This window comes from Cupressus sempervirens, chromosome 10 (genome assembly GCF_028749045.1).
Source record: "Cupressus sempervirens isolate cs-2001-9-10 chromosome 10, ASM2874904v1, whole genome shotgun sequence".
NCBI classification, from domain to species: Eukaryota; Viridiplantae; Streptophyta; class Pinopsida; order Cupressales; family Cupressaceae; genus Cupressus; species Cupressus sempervirens.
In genome coordinates this window covers 632,642,517-632,669,612 of record NC_143127.1, presented here as the reverse complement: position 1 = coordinate 632,669,612, position 27,096 = coordinate 632,642,517, and positions in this window count along the sequence as shown.

Genomic DNA, 27,096 nt, shown 5'->3' with positions numbered 1-27,096 from the left:
TTGAATATTTTTTTCAAGCCTAGATTATTTATTATTCATTTATTATTATTGTTAAGATTAATTATTAATATGGGTTTTAATGTAGATTCAAACCCAAGACTTGTCCAATAAGAGGCTCACAATTTACGTGATCTTCCCTAATACTATTTACATTCTTATTTATGTTATATTATTTTTTATTTTTTAAAATCTTATATTAATCTAATTATTGTTTTGATTGATACACACACACACACACACACACACACACACACACACACATGTATGTATATATAAACTTGTATTTTTTTCTAAATAATTGTAATTGTATAAAGTTCTTTTGTCTGCATAAAATATAAAAATTAGAATATTAAAGTATAGCCTAGTTTACTTAAAATTCCTTTTGTCATCATTCAATTTCACATGGGGGTCAGGCCAAAATACGCTAGGTAAAAAGTAAAACATACTCAAGGTGAAAAGTCCATTTTCAAATTCTCTAAAATAGATTCATCAACTAACCATCCCCATGAGTTCAAGGAAGTCTATCAAAATCTTATTCCATGTGTTGGAACAAGAAGACTTTTACAGGTATGCTCTATATCATTCTACAATTTTTTTTTAATAATATATTTCTTCATTCCTAGTCTCTAGGAAAAATCCTTGCTCTTAAAAGTATGGATTTCTTAGGGTTTTATCATAGTGGGGAAGTCTAGATGTTAATTTTCTAATAACTTCTTATAAATAATTAGAATTTGTTTCTCAATGTTGAACATAGATTTTAGGCTAGGGTTTTTATCACACTGGCTAGGGATGTAGAAGTTTTCTTCATGAATAAAAAATCTATAGCCCTTGAGAGTTTTCACTAGGAATAAACTATCAAGTGTGGTAGGATCTCTACGATTCTTCATTTTGGTCAAATGAAATTGTATCGTATGCCCTTTACTCTACTTTCGATGAAGAACCCAATACTCTTGTTTCTATAGGTTATGACTCAAAAGGAATTTTAATGCAATATGCATTTGCTACAATCTCTACTGTATCTCATCAGATTTTGATTAGCTCATTAATTGTTCTTTTAACTATTTCCTTCTTCAATTTTACTAGCCTCTTACTCAAGCCACGAATACAATGGAAAATGTTGAGTTATTGATGATTGATCATTTTTACCAATGTTTCAACATTTGAACCATTTGTAAATTGAATCTATATATGTTGCCTTTCTCCTAGTGATGTTATACTCTAGAACATCAAAATGTCATTTGGGTTTTCTATGGATTTTTCATTGGAGATTTATGTCTAGAGTTTCTCTAAATTTATTGCATTTGTATGTGTATCTCTATAGGTAATGTTACTAATTTAGACGAGAAATATAGCTTCTTTCTCTATAGAGATCAAAGTCTATAAAATAGATTTATATTCAAGATACATAATTTCTTTTGAAAAATTTGGCTTAACCCACTATGGTCATGTACAGATTTTTGTCATTCACATTTCTTTCTAGGCCACCCAAGTAGTGCCTATTATGGTTCCTTTATGTTAACAATGAGAGCCCAATGTAGGTCCTTGTTGAATTAGAAAACCCATTACAATGTCTTTCATAACTATTTTTTAGTTCATTATTTACTCTTTAGAAACATGATCCATCATTAAATATAATAATTAATATCACATTACAGATCCTAATGAATACAACCATTTTTGTACAAATGGCTGAGCAATTATGTAAAGGAGGTTGTAAGATATGTCAATTTCATTGTAGGGATTAAAAAAATTCTTAAATTATTAGCCATTGAATCATATGAATCAACTTTCCTAAATGAGAATCTCCTCCAAAAAATTAGCTCTTTTAAGGACATGGGTATATAGGAATATAACCAATGTGAAAATCATTTATCAAAACATTAGATGTATATTATAAATTGATGTAGACTGGCATGGAAATTTTTTAAGATTTAATAGTTATTTCACCAAACCTATTATGCACATTTTACACAATTATGCTACTCAATAAAATATAATTTCAATAAGCCCTTTTGTTAAATAGAACAAATGATTTATGAATGCTCATCAAATTGTATATATGCACTAGTAAATTTAACCCTAAATTTCAACCTAAAATTTTGACCAACAAATTTAAATGGCTTGGTTGGTCATCATTATAAAGGAAACTTTTGTTTTTTTTAACAGATGCTCGTGTTGGTTGCAATTACGACCAATGCTTTCTATTTTGTGTTGGTCTCAATTGCAACCAACATGGCAACATAAAGACAAAAAAAAAAGCATCATTTCGTTGGAGCATTTCACTTCACTTGAGCGCCATACCAGTCAAGCATCATTCCACGGATAATTGAGGATTTCTAGCATTCTTCATCCTTGGAGCATTTGGAAACCCATCTACTACAGCCCTAAACTGGAACTATTGGTCATCATTTGAGCATACAAAAACTTGCCTAGCTTCATGTCGCAATTGGTGAATAGGTGAGTTGATACCTTCTTTTTTAAACAATCATTGATTGGGGATTGATTGGGAGAAGGTGTAGTTTGAGGAAGCCCTAGTTATGAGGGCCTAAATATGAGGGTTTGTAAGTTGAGACATAAACTGAGAGTGGCATCCATGGTAAGGGATTTTATGGTGTATTAGCCCTTTATTTAAGAATTTGTCTCTGCATTTTGGCGAGTATTTTGAAACAAATATGGAGGCTTGGATGACTAATGATTCTGCTTGAACTTATTTTGTGCTTAACTCGGATAGATAGTGGCTTGAGTCTTGGTCTTTTTTATCTTAAGATTTGTGAATTTTGACACATTTTTCTTTAATTTGGTCATATGGAGCCATGAAATAATGTTTCCATAAGATTGATCATTGGTTATAGCTACTCGCACAACTTGCACTGGAGATTTCCTTTGTGACACCATTGCTTCCTTCAGGGTAAAAACTTCTTACTTCCTCTGCATTTGATTGCAAGATGGTTACCTTATGCCTTAGGGAAACCCTCCCATTTGTGGATGATTCTATATAAAACATTGAATGCTAGTGCATTAACTTTCTCAAATTCATTTCCTTCACCCTGAATATAAATTTGGGATTAGTGTCCTTCATTTCAATTTGTTGTGCCAAGAGTTTTTTGTCCAAATCTAGTCTACCAAACAATGTTCATGTCTTAACTCTTATGTGCCAATAAAAGTTTTAAAACTCTAAATTAACATGAATGCCAAAATTTCAAACCCTTGGCATCTACATAGTGAACTTAATCAACTATAACCCACCAGAGCAATAATATAAATCTATTTTCAATCTCATTTTCTTTAAGAAGAGGGGTTGGAGTATGTTACTAATTTAGAAAGCCCTTGACAATCTCTCCATGGAGTTGACAACAATTCTAAATTTCCATTAGTCAAACTTTACTAACATTGAGGACATCTCACAATTATCTTACACATATTTTCCTTTCCACTTTCTATGATAGGAATTTTCTCATTTCAAAAAAGAAGTGTACAAGAATGACAAACTAGATGAATATCAAAATATAGCTGCTACAAATATACAAGATGTCTAAAAAAAGAAGCCATCAGAAAGTGATCAAAATTAGACCATTAGAAGTATGTTCAATACCAATTTTAACATATCTTATTTTCAAAAAATGGGTGTCCAAAATCTATTTCATTAAATCTTTCTTAACCTTCCTATGGAGTACCTTTCACTTTTTATATGGAGTTCCTTTTGTTTTTCATATCATATTTTAAAATATTGAGAGTACTTAGTGGCATTTGGCCTTGGCTCAATATCATCATCGCAAGGTTTGCTATTGCATTAATCTCAAATATATTCTAGAATATCCATAGCTACTTTGTCTTCTAAAATGGTTTCAAGTTGTGAAGAAGATATTGATGAATCTTTTTTCACTTTGTTCATACACTTCAAATTAATGAATCATAAACAAGATTTCTCAATCTTCTAGACAACCGTAGTCCCTTATTAGACTAAATACACTCAAACTAGCTTCAATTCCTTTCACAAGCCCATGAACTTACTCCTTGGCTCAATAATCTAGAAGCAAGCACTATATCTCACAAGAATCAGCTACTAAGGAGCTTCATCCATGTCAATAAACATCAACATCAATATGTAAGATGTCCTTGTGACTTGTATATTCAAATTCAATTCCCAATTTTAATTGCAATTTTAGGATGTGGTTAAGGTCCTATAGTGGCTTCATATATCTCACTTGTGACTTAGTGATGTAGGACCATCATAGTGGTTGAACAATCTTTTGTCACCTAAAAAGACTTTGTTTTCATTTTTTGCTCCTTCATTTAGTTAGTTTACATGATGGGCTGGTTCTGATATTTTGTTTGAAGTATACATTATGAGTTTTGCTATGTGGTTCGAGTTGTATTTTTGGGAGTCTAATTAATCTGCTATATTTTTATCAAGGTTATTGTCATACCTCTAATTTGGCATTAAACCTAACAGAGGAATTGTCTTAGGACATTATGATTTCACAATTTTTTCTCCTAATGTCACTAGTGAAGTAATTTTCTCTCCTAATGTCAATAGTGAACTGATAGCAGTTCATGATTACCATAATAGATCACAAGGAAACATGATTGCTGCACATATATATCATACAACAATCACCTAATGAATTTATCCTCTCCCCTTCATTTAACAACAATACCCTCTAAATTGAATAGGAAATTAGTTAAACTTAACAATAATGAGTTATGTTATCATTTTCACGTGGAGACTATAAAGAGATGTCTCTGAACATTTCATTTTGGGTTGATGTATGAATCACAATAGTACTTAATCCAAGTATTTGATTTTCTCTGTGCCAATTTTAGGTACATCTGGGTACTGCATAATTGATGGGTTGATTTGTTGTAGTTTTAAATAAATAATAATTTAGAATGTTAGGGTTGAGGATATCACGTTGATATATATATATATATATATATATATATATATATATATATATATATATATATATATATATATATATATATATATATATATATATATATATATATATAGATTTTAGATTATAAGGAAAGGACTTTATTTGGCTGTCTCAAACATTACTATGTAAATTTAGCAACTGATCCCTTCCTTATCACTCATGATGACATAACAATAATTACCATTCCTAATATTTCTTTAGAAATGTGTAATGATTTCTACAATTTTTTTAATCAAACCACTTACTTTAGGGTAATCTCTTGTCTAATATAATAATTCAAATGGTGATATCTTTTGGTGTCATTCTCGATGTTTTAATATGTTCAACTAATTGCCTTAAGGGAGCTTCTACTCACTTTGCGCGATCCAAGTATGGATAAATAAGAAAAAATAATATTTGATTATACCCTTCCAGATGTGAGATCAAATCTCATTATGTATCCTTTACAAGTAAGTGGTAGCAACTATTGGAAAATACCAGTTGTTGCTCTTTATACAATTGTCTAATTCATGTCTTTCTCTAGATGTCAATGCTTACTATATTGATTAATATCTTGTGCAATATGAAATTTTTCTAAATTTTTTTTTGAATTAATTGTATAAATAAGTTGTCTCTTCAATAAATATCCTTCCCATTACTAATGTCGTTAGTAATATTAAAACTGCTGAAGTTTGTTGTTCTCTACATCCCTAAATATTTTATGGTTATTATTGCATTTTGACTACTTTGCTAATGATTTCCCTTCTTGATCATTGTAGACATGATTGTTTCTATCATTCATATTAATATAATTATTTGATAACAAATAATAATAGGTTTGCTTCTATTAATAAACTAAGAAGGATAAAAGAAATCTTTATCTAGTTTCAACCTTGGAATAAAGAAAGAGTTTGTAATGTTCAACTAAGAAATATGTTGAAATTTATTGGTCCTTTGAAATTTGAATAGAGGTAATATATAATTTTTTTTTCGAATTGGTAAAATTAAGTTGAGAAAATGTGTATGTGAGGCTACTTTTCATTGAAGCAAAAGAAAACAATGCCTTTTGAAGCTTGTCCTCTTATTTTTAAGAACCCTGTGTTGCACTTTGTCATCATCCTTGAGTCACTGTGAAGGTTTTCTTTCCAATACTCCAAATTATTCTTAGTTTTCTTTTTCATCAAACTTGGTATATAGATATAATCACTTAGAAAATAAAGTGGAACAGACAAGCTTCTTGTTTGATAGATGCTATGGTTAGCAAATGTACATTAAGGTGCATAGTCAAAATCAAAGGAAAATGAATTTTTATCTATAATAATAGCACTTCAAATGACAATAATCTCAAGAAAAATGTACATCCTAAGATGTGGGACAATCAATATGAGCAAAATCAAGTCTAGAAAATTCCCTATCATAGATGATAAAAAAGTTCTGCTGCAAAATCTTACCAAGAATAGAGAAAACAGTAAGAGAAGAGACACCCTATAATGTCAGGCACTTGTCATTAAAAACATTGATGAAATAGTTTAAAGGAGGAGAATTAAATATTGTTCCACCCTTGAAAATAATTTTAATCTTTGGTAATTAGAGTCTGGCAATACCTGAGACATTGAATCATAGATCAAATTAGCTCTGTACAAGTCTTATTCTTAGATATAATAGTCATTCTGAATGCGTTCAAGGATTATTTGGTATTTAGGCTCTACAATATAGGTCAAGGTGGTGCCAAAATCAATGATAGTTCTCCCATTTCCTTGAACATCAATACTCCAAACCTTGGGATGGATGGGAAGAAGAACCCCACCAACAAAAACTTTCTTTATCCCAATGTAGTAAAAGGTCTCTATAAATATGTTCCTTAGAAAAGGAGAGTAGCTGATCAATTTCTTCAACGACTACCTCAATGGTGTCTAACCCAATATAAATTAATTTGTGTGGGGGGAGAAATAGTGTAGTCCACCAAGTAGTAAGAAGTTTTATTCCAAAAAGTTTACCAAGTTGTGAGGTGAATAAAATAGGCCCCTTCCCCAACACCATTACATAATATATTCCAACAAATGCTTAACCTATAAAACTAGGTCCTCAGATTTTAATCCCATAGCTAAATGCCACATTAGGGATTCTGGTATTCTCCCCTAACCTTGTATTGAGTGTTTTAATCTCCATAGAGAAGATCCTAGTTCTATCATGGAGATTTTCATAGATATCGTAAAACATGCATGAACTATGGATCCTTGTGCAATTACATGAAGAATTCGAGAGAGGAGACAGACTAGTGCATACTAATGTACTGACGTAAAACTTGATGAATGCCCTACAAAGAAGGTTGATCTGGGATTTATATGGAATTTCCCTTTACAAGTAGATCACTAATGGGTAAGTATATTTATTAAATTAATAGTTATATTGGCTTGTGTATATATTCTTTATTAAATCTCAGGCTTATATTTATTTGTAGATAATCAATGGTCCATTTTATCAAATCAACTTGGCTAATTAAATTTTAACTTCAAGGACTCTATGCAGTAGGAAATGGGCCATTCAAAAAGTTTTAATTAAGGTTTGTGGAACTTTTCCTGCAGAGCTTCCTTTGTGCTAGGTAGTATGTATTATGCAATTAATGTGGAATTATTTTTTTCCTTCATAGTGCTTCTCCTCTACTAAACTCTGTGTTAAATTCAAGGAGTGCATGATGCTTGGTGTATATTGTAGGCCAAATGGTGATTCCTTGTTTCAAAGTATAATTTATTCAAAAGCTTGCTCTACCCAATTTATAGAAGAATTGTCTCTGCACTATTTAGTAAGTATAATTTGTAGTTGATATGAGATTTATACTTTATAAGTTTATTGTCTTTCTTATATTACTACCTGTAATGAATTCTTCTTAACTATTTTATCGTCATCATAGATGCATTTTTCACATGAAGTCAACTACCTTATATCATAATAAATTGAACTCCATTTTAATAGGAGTTTAATAATTCAGATGACCTCCATCAACTTCTCTAAAGTGTATACATTTTCATTGTCTTCATAAGGTTTAAAATAGAAAAAGATAGATATGGGAGCTCAAAGACCTCTAAAGCCTCTAGCAACTATGAGGTAAGTATTGAAAGCTTCAGTAAAAAATTGAAGCACATATCAAATTGAATGCTTTTATTATCATATTTGAGAATCTGCAAAGTAGAGTTCACATAAAGCAACAAAATATTCCTTGTTGTATATGTTTATATGTTTTTCCAACATAGGATTCACTCCACATTTGGGTAGAATATTCCTTGTTGTATATGGCTTTCAATTCCAATATATCTTCAACCTGTGATCACTTCTATACCCCACAAAATTGCATATGCACTATTAGCAATTTATAATACATGTTAAAAATTTCATCCCATGAAGGTTAGGCTTATACATTCATGGGATGATCCTCATTCTACCTAAGGTGTTACTGCAATAGCAAATTGAAATCAAGAGTAACTATTTCAAGTTAAGACTGGTATGATAGCAAGCCTACAATGTTATGAAACACATCAATAAAACATAGTAGTTCATGCATAAAACCTTGTCAAAGTCTTTTGAATACAAACCAATCAATTGGAGACCCAAAGTAATGGAAATCAATTGCAAAGAATAGAGTTTTCTTATTGTTTCCTTTCTCCTCTATCTGTACAGACGACTGTCTCTCTTATAACAAAGACTCAAAACAAAAATATAGAAATGCCTAAAACTAACTTAGAACCAATACAACTATCATCGATTAGTTGAATGGTTTGGTTTTAAAATAGAACAAACTTAAACTAATGTTGACATATATTTTATGGAATCCCTTTAAACAAAAAGACCATTAACCAAATTTTGATCTTGTAGGATTTGAGCAAATACACCAATCAAATCCACAAAGCCCAAGAATACATGCATGTACAAAACCTATCATGGAGAAGAAAAGGACAAGAAGAGGCAAGGGTTTGATCTAAAAAACATGCTAATTGTATTCAGATGAAGAAAATATTATTCAAAAGATTCAATAAATTACAAAGAGATCAATCCTTATAAAGGAGATCAAAACCCAAAAATGGTAACCTAAAGCCTAAAAAAGCTAGGTTGCACATTATAATTAATATAAAATATTAATTATATGCACCTACGAGATAGCTTAAGAAAACTAGAGTAATAGGAAACTTATTTAATTAAATCAAAGTGATTTAATTAATAAGTGAAAACAACTAATTACTCTAACACCCCCCCTTAAGCAAAGCTTAGGAGGCAAGCTAACTTAGCACAGCTATGAAAGTAGAAAAATGGGTCTAGGCAACAAGGCCTAATCAGGTACCCAATCACAAAAAAATCTCTATGAAATGGAGAAATAGAGAAAACCACATGGGAAAAACCCTACTCCAGAAAGAGATAGCAAATAATGTTCTAGAAGATAGGAACAAAGAGAGATCATGAAGAGAACCATTGAAGCATGAAGATAAAGAATGTTCCAGAAGATAGGAACAAAGAGAGATCATGAAGAGAACCATTGAAGCATGAAGAAGATGCAAAACTCTATCAAAAAGAAACTGTTGATCTGTAGAACTTCCATGGAAATAGAAGGCATGAACTAAGAATGTCTATATGGTAGATGATCCATCTCACCAAAATGCATAGTAAGCTAACCACTGCAATCACCTAGTATATAGGATCAGGTACTAAATACATAGCTCACACTAATGAACCATCAAACCAAGGATGCATTAGAACAACAGAATAACCCCCCTTAATGCAGATAGGGTGAGGTGACAAGCAACTAAAAAAGTGGGCCAAAAAACTCCTACAACATAGGAACTAGGAACTATGTTAAATTTGATGCCCGTACGAATGTCACAAGGCCATCACCAAAAAAAAAGTCACTGAAAAGATGATGTCAGCAACCAAGAAGGTGATGTCAGTAGCCATAAAGGTGATGCCAGCAAGTTGCTAGCAAGATGATGTCAGCAGTTAGAAAATGTTGATGTGTCACATGGAAGTGATGTTAGTAACCGAAAAAGTGACATGGCATAGTTTGAAAATGATGCAGGAGGTTGGAGTAGAGACAAAGTGGAAATTGTCGATAGTGGTGGCACCTGAGAGGAGAACCTGATGGTGCCATTGTCTAAGGTGGGGCAGAGGCAGTAGGTTGGTTACATTGAGGTAGTGGAGGCCTGTGGGTGGTGTTGCGGTGCCCCGTTGGTGTTGTTGTAGGTTGTGGTGGTGCCGGGGCTGCATGGTGGTGGTCATTGGACAAAGCATTGACAATGAATTTTTTAAAATGTGTTTTTGTTTTTTGTTTTTAAAAAAAAAAAATTTCATCTGTTCGAATGTACGGTAGCATGCAGGGGTGCTAAATTTTTTTCCCAGATGCTCAGAAGCCAAAAATGACAAGTTTTATATGTTTCTTAACTACAAGTGGCCTTCCAGATCTAATGGCAGTGTCTGTTTGGGCCCAAAGTGCCTTGAAAAATTGCCCTTCACCTTTTTGAAGAAAAAAAACTCCAAAAAAGCTGGGGTTTTTGTCTCCAAATCGTGGCTTCAAGAATCTTCAGAGGAGGAATCAACAGGTCCACTCTGATACCATGTAGGATTTGAGAAAATATGCCAATCAAATCCACAAAGCTCAAGAATACCTAGATGTACAAAAGCTATCACAAAGAAGAAAAAGACAAGAAGAGTCAAGGGTTTGATTTGAAAAACATGCAAATTGTATTCAGATGAAGTAAAAATTATTCAATGGATTCAATAAATAATAAAGAGATCAATCCTTATAAAGGAGATCAAAACTCGAAAAGGGTAACCTAAAACCTAAAAAAGCTAGGTTGCACATTGTAATTAATATAAAATATTAATTATATGCACCTACGAGATAGCTTAAAAAAACTAGAGTAATATGCAACTTATTTAATTAAATCAAAGTGATTTAATTAATAAGTGAAAACAACTAATTATTCTAACAGATCTTTTATGATCACTAACATTCCTAGACTCTAAACACTCAAATGTTATTTGTGCTTGGACAATGGCAGTCCATTAGAATTTCATTTAGTCCTATTAAGGACATTACAAATATTTGAATCATCATATTAGTCTAATTCTTATAACTTGCCAATTAATTCCTTGATTTCCTCTAGCTATTTTTGTGGTCTTCATAAGCTACACCATTGGCTTGGTTGTGTGTGGGGTTCCTGCACGAACTACTCTACCTAGGCTAGTGAACTAGCCAAGAAGAAAAAAATATTTACAACTACCAAAACATAAAATGGGAACTTAATTAATGCACTAAGAAATTAGTTGGAATGATTCATCAAACAATTTTCTTTATTAGTCAATATTTCATACACTAGGAACTCCAACCCCTCAAAATGATTTCAAATGAGCTTATATAACTCTATTGTCCAAGTACCAACTTTCTTTGTCGATCCCCAACCATTTCTTGGTGACTTTCTAATATTGCTATCAAAGTTGTCATTGACAATTTTTGTAATTTTTTCACTTTGATGACTTAGAAAGTCATGATCACTTCTAAAGGGTAAAGTTTGGTTTCAATAACATATCTAACTATTTTGAGACCCCTCCTAGTAAGATTTTAAATGAGCAAACTAGAACATTTATGTTGAAAAAAATACCAGATTTGAAGAGTGCCTATTATTTTGTTACTTTTTAGGATCATATTGATAATATAACATATGTTTTGACTTTATGGTACTCATTTTTGTGTTAGTGCTCTATAGATAAAGGTGAAGCATCTTGTAAGAAAAAATCTTGCCATCGCAAAGGAGTTGCCAGCAAAAGATTCTAGCATGAGAATTCTTCTTCTGAGGAGGTTAGTCATTTTGTTGTGGATAATTATCTATAGAACATAATCATGTTTCAGTGGAATCACAAGCTTATGGAATTTTGATGTTCAATAGTGAACAAATGATTAATTGAAATGCCTTATTTCAAATTGAAAATCAAACAAAAAAATTGGTGCTCTCTAAATGATGAAGACATTCATTGTACTTTACTAGCATAACATTAATAGATTTTTTTTTTATCTTTAAATATTGCTATACTATCATGACATTTTTCATTTTATAAATTTTTTTTGTACTTTTTGAAAGAGAGATAAGAAATTTGTGTTTAATATTATTCAAAGTGCATTACAGGAAGCACATAAAAAACCAAGTGCTTTGGGAAAGAATAACTTAGTTGTAGTGAAGAATGGGTTAGTTGTAGCTTTAAAAAATGGTAAAGAAGAATCAAGTGAGGATGATTCTTCTTATGAAGTACTCCATGGTTAAGCCAAGTCTTCAGTACATAATAAAGAAACTAAATTTCATAATTTTTTCTTTGATAGTTGATTTGTTTAAATATTGCCCATCAAAAATTACTTAGTACATCTCATCTTTTTTTTGCACAGGAGCTTGCAATTTTGAAGAATTTGATAGTGAAGAATCTGAAGAAGATATTGTACCAAAGGTATATTTGGTGATCTTTTTAAAGTGGAAATGTGACAGGAAATTTTGTATATTGTCATATTTCACATGTAGAAAGGTCAAATTGTAAATAGAGGTGAAGTTGTATGGATTTAAGTTTCTTCTTCATTATTTATAATGCAAATTCAGGAAAGTAAGAGGCATTCCTAACATAAAGAAACCTGAGGTTGGTCAGCAAGGAAAAAATCAAATTCTACTGAGCTCAAAAAGTTAGCAAAGAAGATCTTCAGTGTCTACCGAGCTTACTCGGTCATCAAAGGAAAATATGGATTTTTGGATACAATTGTTCAATTGTGTGTTGTCTTTGATGTTACACAAATGTCATATTAGTTATCAGTCAGAGTCTATTGAGCTCAGTTGGTTAGCAAGGCAAAAGTCAGAGTCTACTGAGATTAGATGGTCAGCATGGCAAAAGTTAGAGTCTACCAAGCTCAGAAGGTTAGCAAAGAAGATCTTTAGTGTCTACCGAGCTTACTTGATCATCAAAGGAAAATATGGTAGAGAATAGTTCTTACTGAGCTCTCATGATTAGAAAAGGAAATTCAATTCTTACTGAGTTCACTTGGAAACCAAAGGATTTCGTACAATTTGCAGTATTAACTGAGTTGAGATGGTTAACTCAGGAATTGTTTTTGAAGTAGTGTTTACTGAGCAGGGTCAACCAATGAAGGATTTCATTATTTTGGGAAATAAAGTTTATTTTTTTAATGTAATATGTGTAGCTGACTGATGTATGGTTTATTGGTAAATGTAACTTGTAATTGAGCTGACTTGACAATTTGTAATGTATAAATAAAAGGTCAAGTTGTGGATGCAATGAGCTGATTGTGTGAAGAGGCAGTGCAAGTGAATTTTTAAGAAGGATCATATATCCTTGAGGAGAAGTAGAGTTGTATTCAATTAGTGAGGATCTATTGAAGCAAAGTAGAGATCTATATCAGAAAATTTTATTTGCATCTCATTTAGGTCACTTATTGTTACTTTCTCACCATTGTAACAATACTTCCTAAATCTCTTAACAGAGTTGGTTTAATAGCCATTTTGTAAATCCTCTAACAAGGTGGACTGTTTAGTTGAATTGTTCTAAAGACCTCTAGCAAGGCCGCTCCTAGTAGGGTGATTAAATCATCTAATAGGGTCACACCTAATAGTGTGTTTTGTAACCTTTAACAGGGTTGGCTCCTAACAGGGCTCACTCCAGAAGAGTGAAAATTGGTAGCTAGTTACTTGCTACTATCACTCAGTTAACATTCACAAAAATTTTGTAACTCGGTAGATTAACTTGTTATTGATTTTTAAGCATTCACAATTATTAAAATGCATGCAAAAGTAAATAAAATGAACATAAGAGACACTAGATTTAACGTGAAAACCCAATATGGGAAAAACTACCAAGTAACTAACTACCAATTTTCACTCTTCTGAAATTATACTCTCCTTTATATTTTGATGGATATCCATGTCCTATTTCAAAGCTCCCATTTTGGCTTGAAGAATGAGAACACTAGAAAATATGTTGAAACTTCATACATAATTTGTCCACCTTACATCAATTTGTAAAGTTACAAATCTACATCTATTGAAAATTCAAATTATTTTTATAATCATTCGCTTGTAGATTGAACTTATACTATAGATTGTGTACACTTTGACAAAAAATTATCATCATTCCTAAAAAAACCCTCTTAGATGTAAGAAATCATGATATGGATGAGAAGTTTGATCAAATACCCAAAATCATAAGTACTGCAAAATTGAAGTCACCTAACATTCAAAAAAAAAGTAAAATGAAATCAAAACATCTACAAAATTCCTTGAATTGATAACCATTTAGTTATTTTATTGAAATTGATTGCACTCTCTCTAAGATTTTGGATGTAATTAGGGACATGGACGTTCATTAAGGAAGTGAATTTCCACACATAGAGCTGATTCGTACCACAAAATGCTAGGCTTCCCTCCTCGTATGAGAAAGTTAGGCCTAATTAGATTGGTTGGAAGATATTCACATTAACTTTATAGGTACAGTAATGATAGTATGTCCTACTCTTAAATCTCCCAAACTAAAATTGGTAAAAAATAGTTCTCAAAATGAAAGAAAATTAAGTTTAATTATACCATAATAGATTACTCAACATAAGAATTATTGCTAACTAAGGCAGTCAACTGAAGATAAAATTATTAAAGAGGTAAAGATAAGTTTTGATTTTAAAATTTGAAATCTCCAACATTAAAATGTTGCATGTAGATTTCCAGTTGACAAGTACTCTAATTTACACTTGTTTTCATCTATGTTCATATTTCACTATAAAATTAGATAAGTATGTTCAAGTAGGCTTCAAAAATCAAAGCAACTTTAGTAGTCACCTTCTAGAATTAACTCAATTTGACAATAATAAAAAACCTTTCTTGATGCATGAGCATCTAGTGGTGTAAGGGAAATCCTATATCACCCAAAATATGCTTAGTGTTTTATTTTGTTTAAAGTGTTTTCATTTTTGGATTCCCATTTGGGTCAAATAAAGATTCCAACTCTCATGGTTCCATTATTGGTTTTTTGGGTTAGAGTTTTTGAGCACCTTGGGATATGTGCCAATGTAGAAAATAGGTTATTATGTAATTGAGCTATAATTATAATGAGTTAGAGTGTTTAAGTTGGAGGGATGATTAAACTTGCAATTTAAAGCACTCCAAAAAAAGAATCAGGTCAAAAGGTTTTATGGTTTGAAAGTCATTATAGTTTTAAGTTGCTTGGAGACCTCCTAAGAGCACTTCAAAGTTAGATTTGAGGCACTAAATGACCTTGTATGGCCTAACAAATGGGGGAAAAGAAAACCTAGTCTATAAGGCTATAGAGCACTTGGAGAGATTTTTGTAAATGAAAATGGTTCATCAATCAAAGTCGTAGATCAAAAGTTATGAGTCCCAGAAGTTGGACTACCATTTTCGAATTCTTCTAATTCTTGGAAAAAGACCTAAAATTTACGTCGGCATGTTTTCAAGAAATTTAAACTTGAATGAGTTGATCGACTAGATCAATGAGTTGGAGGAATATTTTGAGTATGAGGATATTAAGGACCATGATAGGGTTAGGTTTGTGAAGTCCAAAATGAAAAGCCATGCCAAAATCTAGTGGCAAGAGTTTTAGTTGGAAAGAAATAAAAGAGGAAAGGAGAAAATCACAAGATGGGATTAGATGATGGACAAACTAAAGAAGTTCATTCTTGTTGATTATGAGCTTGATTTTTTCAAGAAGATGCAAGGGTTAAAGCACGTAGAAAAATCTATCTAGGAATACACAGAGGAGTTTTATAGAGTCCTTATTAGGGTGGGGCATGTAGAAGAAAACAAGGAGAAGGTTGCTCGTTACCTTAGTGGGTTAAGATCTATCATTCAGAAGGAGTAAAGTTTGGTTATAGTGACTATAATTGAAAAGGCATACTAGTTTGCCTTGCGAGTTGAGGAGAAGCTAAAGAAAAAGTTTGATGGAAGGAAAAGAGGGCACAATCAAGAAGGAAGGGGTGGTGGTAGGTCATTTGGAGGCCAAAATGAGAACTAGAAGAAAAATGAAGATGTGGGTACTAGCTGAAATAAGAAGAATGAGAGTTTCAACTACTCTCATGATCAAAACTTTGGAGATCAAAGAGAAAGAGGTAGAGGACATGGACAAGGTTTAGGAAGAGGAGGCTTCCATGGTACTTGTTTTCATTGTAATGAAGAAGGTCATCGAGCCTTCGAAAGCCCTCAATGCCAAGGAAGGATAGATAGGAGAACTAATGGTCAAGCAAGGGTTGCTAATGTGGATGATGATGCACAATCATCACATTCAAAGGATGTAGAAAGAGGAGAGTTTCTAGTTATTGAAAGGGTCTTACTAAGTGGTGAGACTGAACTTGGACAAAAGAGGAGTTTGTTTCATACTAGGTGCACGTGTGAGGGTAAATATTTTTATGTGATTGTAGATGGTGGAAGCACCAACAACTTAGTGTCAGAGGACATGGTCTCAAAGCTAAAGCTCAAGAGGGAGAAACACCCCAACCCTATTAGATTACTTTGGTGTAGGATGATCATAAGATCCTGGTTAGTGAGCAATGTTTTGTAAAGTTCAAGATTGGGAGTTACCACGATGAAGCTCTTTGTGACATCATTCTAATGGATGTCTACCATTTATTATTAGGAAGGCCATGGTAGTTTGATAAGCATGATATACACAATGGTCATGCAAATGCATACTCTTTAACAAAGGATGATATTAACCACAAATTGAAGCCCTTGATAAAGGAAGGTGAAAAGGTATGCAGTAGTGCTAGGGTATGTCTTATTGATGGAAGAAAATTTTTGGATGACATGAAATACCAGCATATGTGTAATGCTTTGATTCCTAGGAAAGATAAGGAAGGTAGTAGTGAACTTCCATTTGTTTTTTATGTCTATTAAGTGAGTATGGAGGTGCCATCTCTAATAATGTTCCAGAAGAGTTTCCACAAGTAAGGCAAATCAGTCATCAAATAGATTTAGCCCCTGTAGCTAGTTTGCCTAACAAGGTTGCTCATAGGATGACTCCTAATGAGACTGAGGAGATAAATAGACAAGTTCAAGAGCTATTAATGAAAGGATTGATTTGAGAGAGCCTAAGTCCATGTGTAGTACCTTTAGTGTTGGCACCAAAGAAGGATGGAGAGTGGAGAATGTGTACAAACTCTTAGGCTATAAATAGAATAACCATCAAGTATTAGTTTCCTTTGCCAATAATGGATGATCTTATGGACTATTTGAGTGGAGCTCAATACTTCACAAAGATAGATCTCAAGAGTGGTTATCACCAGATATGGATACAAGAGGAAGATGAGTGGAAGATTTAATTCAAGACCAAGGAGGGTCTACATGAGTGGTTAGTCATGCCGTTTGGACTGATCAATGTGCCAAGCACCTTCATGCGGCTTATGAATGAGGTACTAAATATTTTTTTGGGAAAATATGTTATTGTCCATCTAGATGATATTTTGATGTTCAGTATATTTTTGGATGAACATTTATTACACATTGGTAGTGTCCTTGAAAGATTGAGGGAAGAGAAATTGTTGATTAATTTGAAGAAGTGTAGCTTTTTCAAAAGGGAGTTAGTCTATATGGGGTTTATTGTATTAGATGACAGTCTCAAAATGGACCCAAAAAAGGTGAAGGTCATATTGGAATGGCCTACTCTAAGGTCTACCACTGAGGTGAGGTCATTCCATGGTCTAGCTAGTTTTTATAGGAATTTCATTAGGAATTTCAGTAGTATATGTGCACCCCTAACTAAAACAATGAGGGGAGATAGAAAAGAGTTCAAGTTAACTACAAGAGCTACTAAGAGTTTTGAATTGCTGAAGAAGAAGGTGACAAAGCAACTTGTGTTGGCACTTCTTGATTTTAATAGTGTTCTAGGTGGATTGTGATGCTATTAGGGCTGTATTAAGCCAAGAAGGTAAACCTATTGCCTATTTCAGTGAAAAATTGAATGATGCAAAGAAGAAGTATTCTATTTATGATTAGGAGTTCTATGCAATAGTTTAGGCCTTAAGGAAATGGAGGCATTATTTGCTGCCAAAAGAATTTATTTTTATATTGATCACCAGGCATTGTAGTACCTAAATAGCCAAGGTAAATTGAAGTAGAGACATTTGAAATGGGTAGAGTTTATGAAAAGCTATACATTTGTATTGAAACATAGAAGTAGAAGGTCTAACAGGGTTGTAGGTGCATTAAGTAGGAGATAGTTGTTGCTGACATTAATGTAGGTTAAAGTGGTTGGGTTTGATGAACTCAAGAATCTGTACCCTAAAGATCCTAACTTTATAGAGTCTTGGAAGACTTGTAAAGAACCTATTACTCTAGACAAGACCAGGTGGCTAGATTAAATGATTCAGGATGGTATGTTTTCAAGGAAAGTCAATTGTGTATTCCAAGGAGTTCCATGAGGGAAATCTTGATCAAGGAGAAACATAGTGGAGGGTTAGTAGGATACTTCAGTTGAGATAAGATCATTGCTATTATTAGAGAACAATATTTTTGGCCTCAATTGTCACAGGATGTGAAGAAGTTTGTGTAGAGTTATCAAGTATGTCAAACAACCAATGGATTTAGTCAACATATTGGAATCTATCAGCCATTTCCTATTTCATCGAAGCCTTGGGAGGACATAAGTATGGATTTTGTTGTTGGATTTCCAAGGATACAAAGGGGTGATGACTTAGTATTTGGTGGTTGATAGGTTCTCCAAGATGGCACATTTCATTCCATGTGACAAGACTCATGATGTAGTGCATATTGCAGATTTGTTTTTTTGAGAGGTGGTGAGGCTACATGGTCTCCCAAAAAGTATTGTTTCTAATAGAGATACTAAATTTGTGGGGTATTTCTAGAGGACTTTGTAGAAGAATTTGAAGAAAAAATTAACGTTTAGTTCTACACATCATCTGTAGACTGATGGACAAACAAAAGTAGTAAATGGAAGTCTGGGAAATTTGCTGAGGTGTTTAGTAGGAGATAAACCTTAGGGATGAGATTTGATTCTACAACAAGCAGAGTTTGATTACAATAATTTTGTAAATAGGAGTACTGGTAGATCACCATTCCAACTTGTGTATGGGAGTAGTCTAAGGGCTACACCAGAGCTAACGAAGATGGAGCAAGGGTAGAGGACAAGTGCTAAGGCAGAAGACTTTGCTAAATATGTCAAGAACCTACATGAGGAGGTGTGAGCACATATTACTAAGATGAAACTATAGTATAAAGCTAGGGTAGATCAAAAGAGGAGACATACGAAGTTCCAAGTTGGAGATTAGGTTATGGTATATTTGAGGAAAAAACAACTTCTAGTGGGTACCTACAACAAGTTGAAGATGAAGAAATTTGGTCCCTACAAAATTTTGAAGAAACATGATTCAAGAAATGCATATGAAATGGAGTTATCAGATGGGATTCAAATTTCTCCTATTTTCAGTATTGCAAACTTAACAGAATATCATGATGATGGTGCAAATGAGGAGTTGATGCTGGAGCCATGTCCAATTCCTACTTCTGCAAAGGAAGAGATTGAAGAAATTCTAGATAGTCGTGTGGGCCGAAGTACCAGAAATAGGTAGTATGAAGAATATGCAGTAAAGTGGAAATGATGACTAATAGAAGACTCATCTTGGATATCTACAATGGAGGTTGCCCATTTAGGTTTTCCTCTACCAGCTATAAAGTGATAAGGTCACTTTTCAATCTACCTTGGGTATCTAATGCAGGAGCATCCAGTGGTGTAAGGGCAATCCTGTATCACCTAAAAATATTCTTAGTGTTAGTTTTTGTTTAAATTGTTTTCATTTCTAGGTACCCATTTGGGTCAAATAAAGATTCCAACTCTCATAGTTCCACTATTGGTTTTCTAGGTTAGAGTTTTTGAGCACCTTGGGATATGTGCCAATGTAGAAAATAAGTTATTTTGTAATCAAGCCATAATTATAATGAGATAGAGGGTTTAGGTTTGAGGGATGGTTATAATTGTAATTTAAAGCACTCTAGAAAAAGAATCAGGTCACAATACTTTACGGTTTGAAATTTATTACAGTTTTAAGTTGCCTAGAGGCCTCCTAAGAGCACTTCAAAGTCATATTTGAGGCAATAAAGGGGCCTTTTAAATGCCCTTAAAATGGGGGACAAGCGAAGATTTTCCATAGGGCTATAGTGCTCTTGGAGATCTTTCCAAAAATGTAAACAGTTCATCAATTAGAGTCGTAGATCAAAAGTTATGACTCCCAGAAATTGGATTACCATTTTTGGATTCTTCTAATTTTACATAGACTTCTGACATGTTTTCTAGAACCTTCTATTTTGGTAGTGGATGCCAAATGACATATTCCAAAATGTATTCCTAACCCTAAACCTAATTTGGTTTACTTAAGGACATTTTTGGCATTATAAATCAAGTTTTTGGTGGAGTTTGGGAGAAGGTATTTGAAGAAAGGTTTTCTCTAGAATTTGATAACATTGTAGGCCCATAGGGCATGTCATGGAGTCTATTTTTGTTGTACTGGATGTAATAAAATATCACTTCTAATAATAATATTCTCCTTTTCTTGTTGCATTCATTGTTGTCTTGGGTTATGTCCCCATCATTTCTTTATGACTATCCAAGTATAATCTTATTCAGAATTGATTTGCCAATATACAATCTAAGAAGTAAATCAAGTTCTTGTAGAGTGAATTCAAATTTATATAATCATAATATACATCTCCTATAATAAAATTAATCTAAATGAAGAGCACCACAATACCTTTGCAAATAATATTTAATTAGAAGGTAAACTTTTTCCATAAATGTTATTGTTATGAATCAAAGTTTCTTAGCATAAAACATGGTTTCAAAACATATTCTTGGAAAATAACACTTCCTATCTTGAATGCAAAACACTCTACAGTAATACTAACTTATAAAACTTTTGAATATAGAGTCAACTCTTTTCTTTTTCTATATCTATGATCATCTTTCTGACATCTTATGATTTATCATCCTTTTCTCATCAAAATTTGTATTTTCTACTATTTCATTTAATGAAATTAATTCCCTTTTTTTCTCTATAATTATGTTTAGATTTTTTCGGTATAGACATACACAGAATAAATTTAGTCCTTTAACTACATATTAAAATGTGTTTCTTCTAACTACATATTGACTTTTTAATGAAACATTAGGGATTAGGGTTGTCAATGGATATCCTAAATGTTGTTTAGTCTTGTCATATTTTTCAATTAAAAAAAAAAGGACTTTCTCATATATCTTTTAATAATAGGACTGATCATAGTAAATATTATATTTTACTGTAGATGTAAATAAAATTAGGCTAATAATAATTTTAATTTCATGACTAGAGTTCTCAATCTAAGTTGTAAGTCTCTTGCTAAAGTTTCATCTGATTGTTTCCACATCTGTCCTCTCACTAACAAAAATGAAACTTTACCTTATTCTTTCCATATTTGTTCTCTTACATAAAAAAATGTATGTACAAACAAATATAAACTTCTCTGAGCAAAGGAAATGATTAAGTAGAGAATAATTTAATTTTTAATATGAGATATATTATCTCATTTTATTATTATAAAAGAATGAATTTAGTAGAGTAAGAAAATAAAAAAATGTATATAAAAAGAGTATGTAAGAAATGAAAAATATTACTTATTCATTTAAGGTTTTATAGTTTAATTTGTATTCTTTTATATAGTAAAAAGCTAGATATGTTTTAGATTGATTGACTATGCTGCTCTTCAATTTCAGTTTAAACTGAATTTTTTGATATTTACTAGTCAAGTGAATTCTACAGCTAGTATTTGTAGTTCTTTTAGTTTTTTTTTTAATAATATCTCCATAGTAAAATAATTAGGAAGATTATAGTTAGACAGTGAGTGAGAACAAAAATCAATATAGTCTGAAGATAAAAAATAAAAAATATGAATTTGATTTTTTTTTAATAATACTAGATTTGTTATATATATATGAGTGTGAGAGAGAGAGAGAGAGAGAGAGAGAGAGAGACTAAAATATAAATTTTTGAGTTGTTGCTGGATAATATAATTGTAAGATAGTGAGAGGACTACCATAATTAAATAGCCCTTACAATCAATAATTTTCTTGTTTTAAGATCTATGAGAAGATAACTCCATAAAAAATTAAATCTAAAAAAAACTAGAAGTCCCCATGCAAGGGGAGGTCCCCATGCTATTGCTAAGATTAATTTTGCTAGCAACTACTACTCTACATTTTAAAGAACCTTTTATGAGTAGGTGGCTCCATGGAATTTTTAAATCTTCTTATTTTTCCTGCTTATTTTTCTTGCTTGTTTTTTTTTTAAAGTTATGTGTCATAAAAATATATTTTTATATCAACATAAAATGGAAGGAGCAAATTGGAGGGAAACATAAAATGGAGGGAAGAAACATTATGAAGACACCTAGCCTTTTTTTAGGATGCAGTTGCTGCTTAACTTCAGCCCCTCCTATTTTCAAAAGCTTTATGTGTGATTGTCAAGCAAGTGTTTCTTAATGAAAACATGAGAAGATTCCAAATTATCCTTTTCCACTAATTAACAATGTGCATGGGGACATTTTATCCTTATTTTTAAGTACAAAATAGAGTTAAGCAGCTGCATGGGGACATAGGGTAAGGCGTTATTAAATAGGAATAAAGTTAAATAAATATTTTTAAATTAACTTTCTATATAAGAACTAATATGATAATAGAATCTTGACTAAGATTAAATGTAATTTTTATTTCATATAAATATAAATTTTACTTAAAAATTATTTATAATAGAAAGTGGAATCATTTCCATATTAAATATGATATAGAGATCTATTTTTATATTTAAAGAAAATATTTTATTTTCAAGAAGAGAGGATAATATATTCATTTTTGTGCTATAATATGAATTTTGTTGTGTAAAAATAGAAATATCTATTTTTTAGTAAATAAAAATTAAGATTTTATTTATTTTTTAATATGTTTCCCAAAATGTTATTCATTCCAATAATTTTAAAACATCATTTAGTTGATAGACTATTTGTGGAAGCATTTTTCCTACAAGTTTTTTTGGCCAAGATAGTTGTTAGTATTTTGCTAGACAATTTTTTTGTTTTGATAAAATAAAATAGAAACTTCCTTTATTTAATCTCTTAACACCATATTTGAAAACTTTCTTGAATTGCAATATTACATGCTAAAAGTGTTCAGTGCACTTGAATTGAGTTGAAAAAGGGCTTTCCCTGGAACTCTTCAATATTAGAACCTAGATAAAGCCCTATTCCATCATTGTAGTTTTTTCTTTGGGACAAAGGTTTATAGATTAGCTACTTCAAGACCAAGTTTGGAAAAAACAAAGGTTTGGGCCTAAGCCACTATCCATCAATATAAAATTAGGAAATAGAGACAAAGGATTAAATTGATGTAATCATGTGTGTGGTATTGGAAATGATTCAACATCATTTCATACATTTGTTTCTCTTTCAGAACATAGGGGTTGTTCAAATTATAAAGAAAAAGGTTTACAATTTTTGAAAGGATGGACACTCGAATGATATGTGTGGAGAGCATTGGGTTCTTGGTTGATAGGTGATTTCCATGATTATCAAGCATATGTGAAAAATTTCTTGTAGTGACTTGAGGTAGTGGGTCCTAGTTCCATTGGTGTGTGTTTGTTGATAGTCACATTTGTGAGGATGAATTCGATGATTCAATTTGTAAGGGACTTTACAAAACTTGGGCAAACAAAGATCTCTCTTGGGGACATGTTGTCACTCACCTTGTCAAGAGAACCAAGCCTAGTTGTTACATCAATATTTATTGTCGATTGTGTTGACAATGCTTTTGATGTAGAGTTAGGACCATGCAGGTGTCTTAACACACTAATACTTTGAGGGTATTGGGAACAGATCCTATCAATTACCTTTTGATTCCCTAGGTATTTAATTATTGTGTGGAATTTCTAGTCTTAACTTTAAGATGCATATTATTTTTGGGGTAGCTAATCTATATTTTTCTATTTTCATTTGATAATTCTTATCTTTGAGTTATCTTTGTAAGAACATGCATATTCTAAAATCTAGAAAATGAAGAATAAAATGTTCAAATATTATTTTACATTATAGGTTAATTTGGTAAATTATAGGTTCATTTTACATATCTCTTTTGATTATTTATTTTTGAACTTATTCAATGGTGAAAAATAATACTCCTTATTGGAGGTTTGGGGTACTCAAGATTTGATTAAATGCAATCAAAAGTATGATTGTAAAAATTCTAGGTTTATAATTTTTTTTATGTTTTGAAATTAAAATTCTGAAGACTTTTTATTTATTTTGTAATTCATTCTACTGACTTATTCAAAATGCTCCTTTCACACCAATGATGAGCACATAAGAGAAAATGAGAGGAAAATATACATATACAACATAAAATATGTCCATTTTAAACTCAAATGTTTAATACCTTCAAATAATACTGTTGAGGTCATTCAACTATAAAACCCTCTCTTGAGAAATGAATAAATTGATACCAAGATGGAAGCTCTTGTTGTGTAATATAGACTAATGAAGGACCTCATAATCCCTCAATTATCAAAGCTAGAAATGTATTGCAAGAAAAATTGATATTATAGAATGACATTTCTTAGCTAGGAGTATTTAATTTGAATTGATAACATTTATTATATTTAAAATATTTTTTTTATTACAAACCCCTAATTTTATAATTTTGATTCAAATTTATTATAATATTAAATGTTTCTATTTAAGTGCCTATCGTTCTTGTCTTTAATTTTGATTCACTTGAAAAGAAAATCTATTACTATTTAAATTTAATAAATTGAACTATTTTAATAAGTTGTGTAGTCATCTTGTTGTTCCTTTTGAGAATACATCATGAGAGATGAAACACTTTGATTCCATATTTAGGTCTCCTATTTATGCACAATTTGGTGAAGCATTGAATGGTTTAGCTACAATACGTGCTTACAAAGAATACGATTAATTCCTTTACATTAGTCATCATAATCTCCAATCGATGGCTTTGTATTATATTGCACTCTTTAGGAGGTCTTGTGATATTATTTCATATTGTGCTTTTTAGGAGGTCTTATGATGTGGTTGACAACAACATTTTCCATTTTACAAAATCAACATTTGGATTCACTTGTAGTTGCTCCATTGATGGGTCTTGTTTTGTCATATACCTTGAACATTGGCAAACTATTGACAAATACTTTACTATTAGAATGTCAAGTAGAAAATAACTTCAAGTCTATGGAAAGGGTTAGAATGTGTGTAGATTTTCTCTTTGAATCCCCCTTGTTATTGATAATGATAAGTCACTGCTGGAGTGGCCTTTATCTGGGATATTGAATTCAAAAATGTTTTCATTAGGTATTGTCAAGATATCCCACCCATTCTTTGTGGTATATCTTTCACAACTGAGAAAGTTGGAGTTGTGGGAGGCATTTGAGTGAGAAATTCAAGCATGTTCAATAGCCCATTTTAGATTGTTGAACTTGAAAGTGAAAATATTTGTTGATGAATGTGATGTTTCTAAGTTTAGTTGACTAACTTTTGCAAAGCTCTAGGCATTAAATCATAGTCACCAGTTCTATATTCAAGTACTATATTCTTTTTCTTTATATTTTTGATGCATTGCAACTAACTATCTAATTTCTTGTGCCCTTTGAAATAAGTTTGACATTTCTTTTCTCTTTAAATATAAAAATAATTATTAATGATAGAAAAAACTAAAAGTCAAATAGGAAGTCAAAAATTAATGTTTCATTTGGAAGTTTTTATAAAAGAATGTTCATTTTGGAAAAGTCAACCTTGTCATTTAAAGTTAATGAACAATTCAGACCACCGTTGCATTTTCACCCTTATATCAATACATATTGATTATATATAATGTGTTCAACATCATATTATTTGTCACTTTCACTTTGTGTTTATATTACTTAACATTTTGTGAGTGTCCTTAAGTTTTTTATAAGAATATTTTATCTTTTAGTAATGAAAAGTGAATATTTATCATAAGTACTACATTAATATTGTACAAGTAATGTACTGATTTCTTATGAAGATAAAATAGATGGAGTTGTTCATCTCAAAGACAGAGGGAACCTTCACGGTGACCACTAAAGTATATAGAGAAAATGACATAGTTGATCAATGTGTTATTTATTTGAAAAATTGTCTCATTTTTGTAGATTACACTATTTTGAGTGTGTTGTGTAATTATTTTAAGTCTCGAGGTGTGCTTGAAAGAGTTGGAAACTTTTAGATAATTTTAACACTTTATATCATATTTACATGTATACTCTTTAGAAAATTTTGACATATTATTACTTATATATATTTGCAATAAATTATTTTATCCCAAGTCACCTTTTTTTTTATCATGATATTGAATCAATCTTTTACTTTTAGTGTCATTTATGTGTAATATTTTCATTTATTATTATATTGAATCAATCTTTTCATTTTAATGTTGTTCATGTGTAATATTTTTGATTTCTTTAATGTTTTAGTTCAACTCTAATATCATATTTTTAAAAAAAATATTTTAAAATTTATGATAAATTATTCATTTCATAACTATATTTAGTATTAATTAATAGAAATGAACAACTAAATGACCAAATTAACTATCAATTAAATGACTAGTCAACTACCAAATCAACTACTAATTCAACTACCAAATCCATTACCAAATATGCTACCAAATTAACTACAAATTCAAATGCCAAATTAATTACCAAATATACTACCACATCAACTATCAAATCAACTACCAAATATAATACCAAATTAAGTACTAAATATAATACCAATATATTATTAAATTAGCTACCAAATCAACTATTGAATATACTATCAAGTATACTACCAAATAAACTACTATTTAATAACAATCAACTACCAAATAAATTACAAAATAAACCACCAAATAAATTACCATTTGATAACAATTAACAGCCAAATCAATGATCAAATCAATGACCAAATGTCATGCCCCATTAGGGAACCCAACAGAAATTAACCTAAAGTTTCACTAATTTTGTAAAACATTTTTTTGAAAGATAATATACAATAACGGTTATAAAATAGTGGAGGCAATAACAACAAGA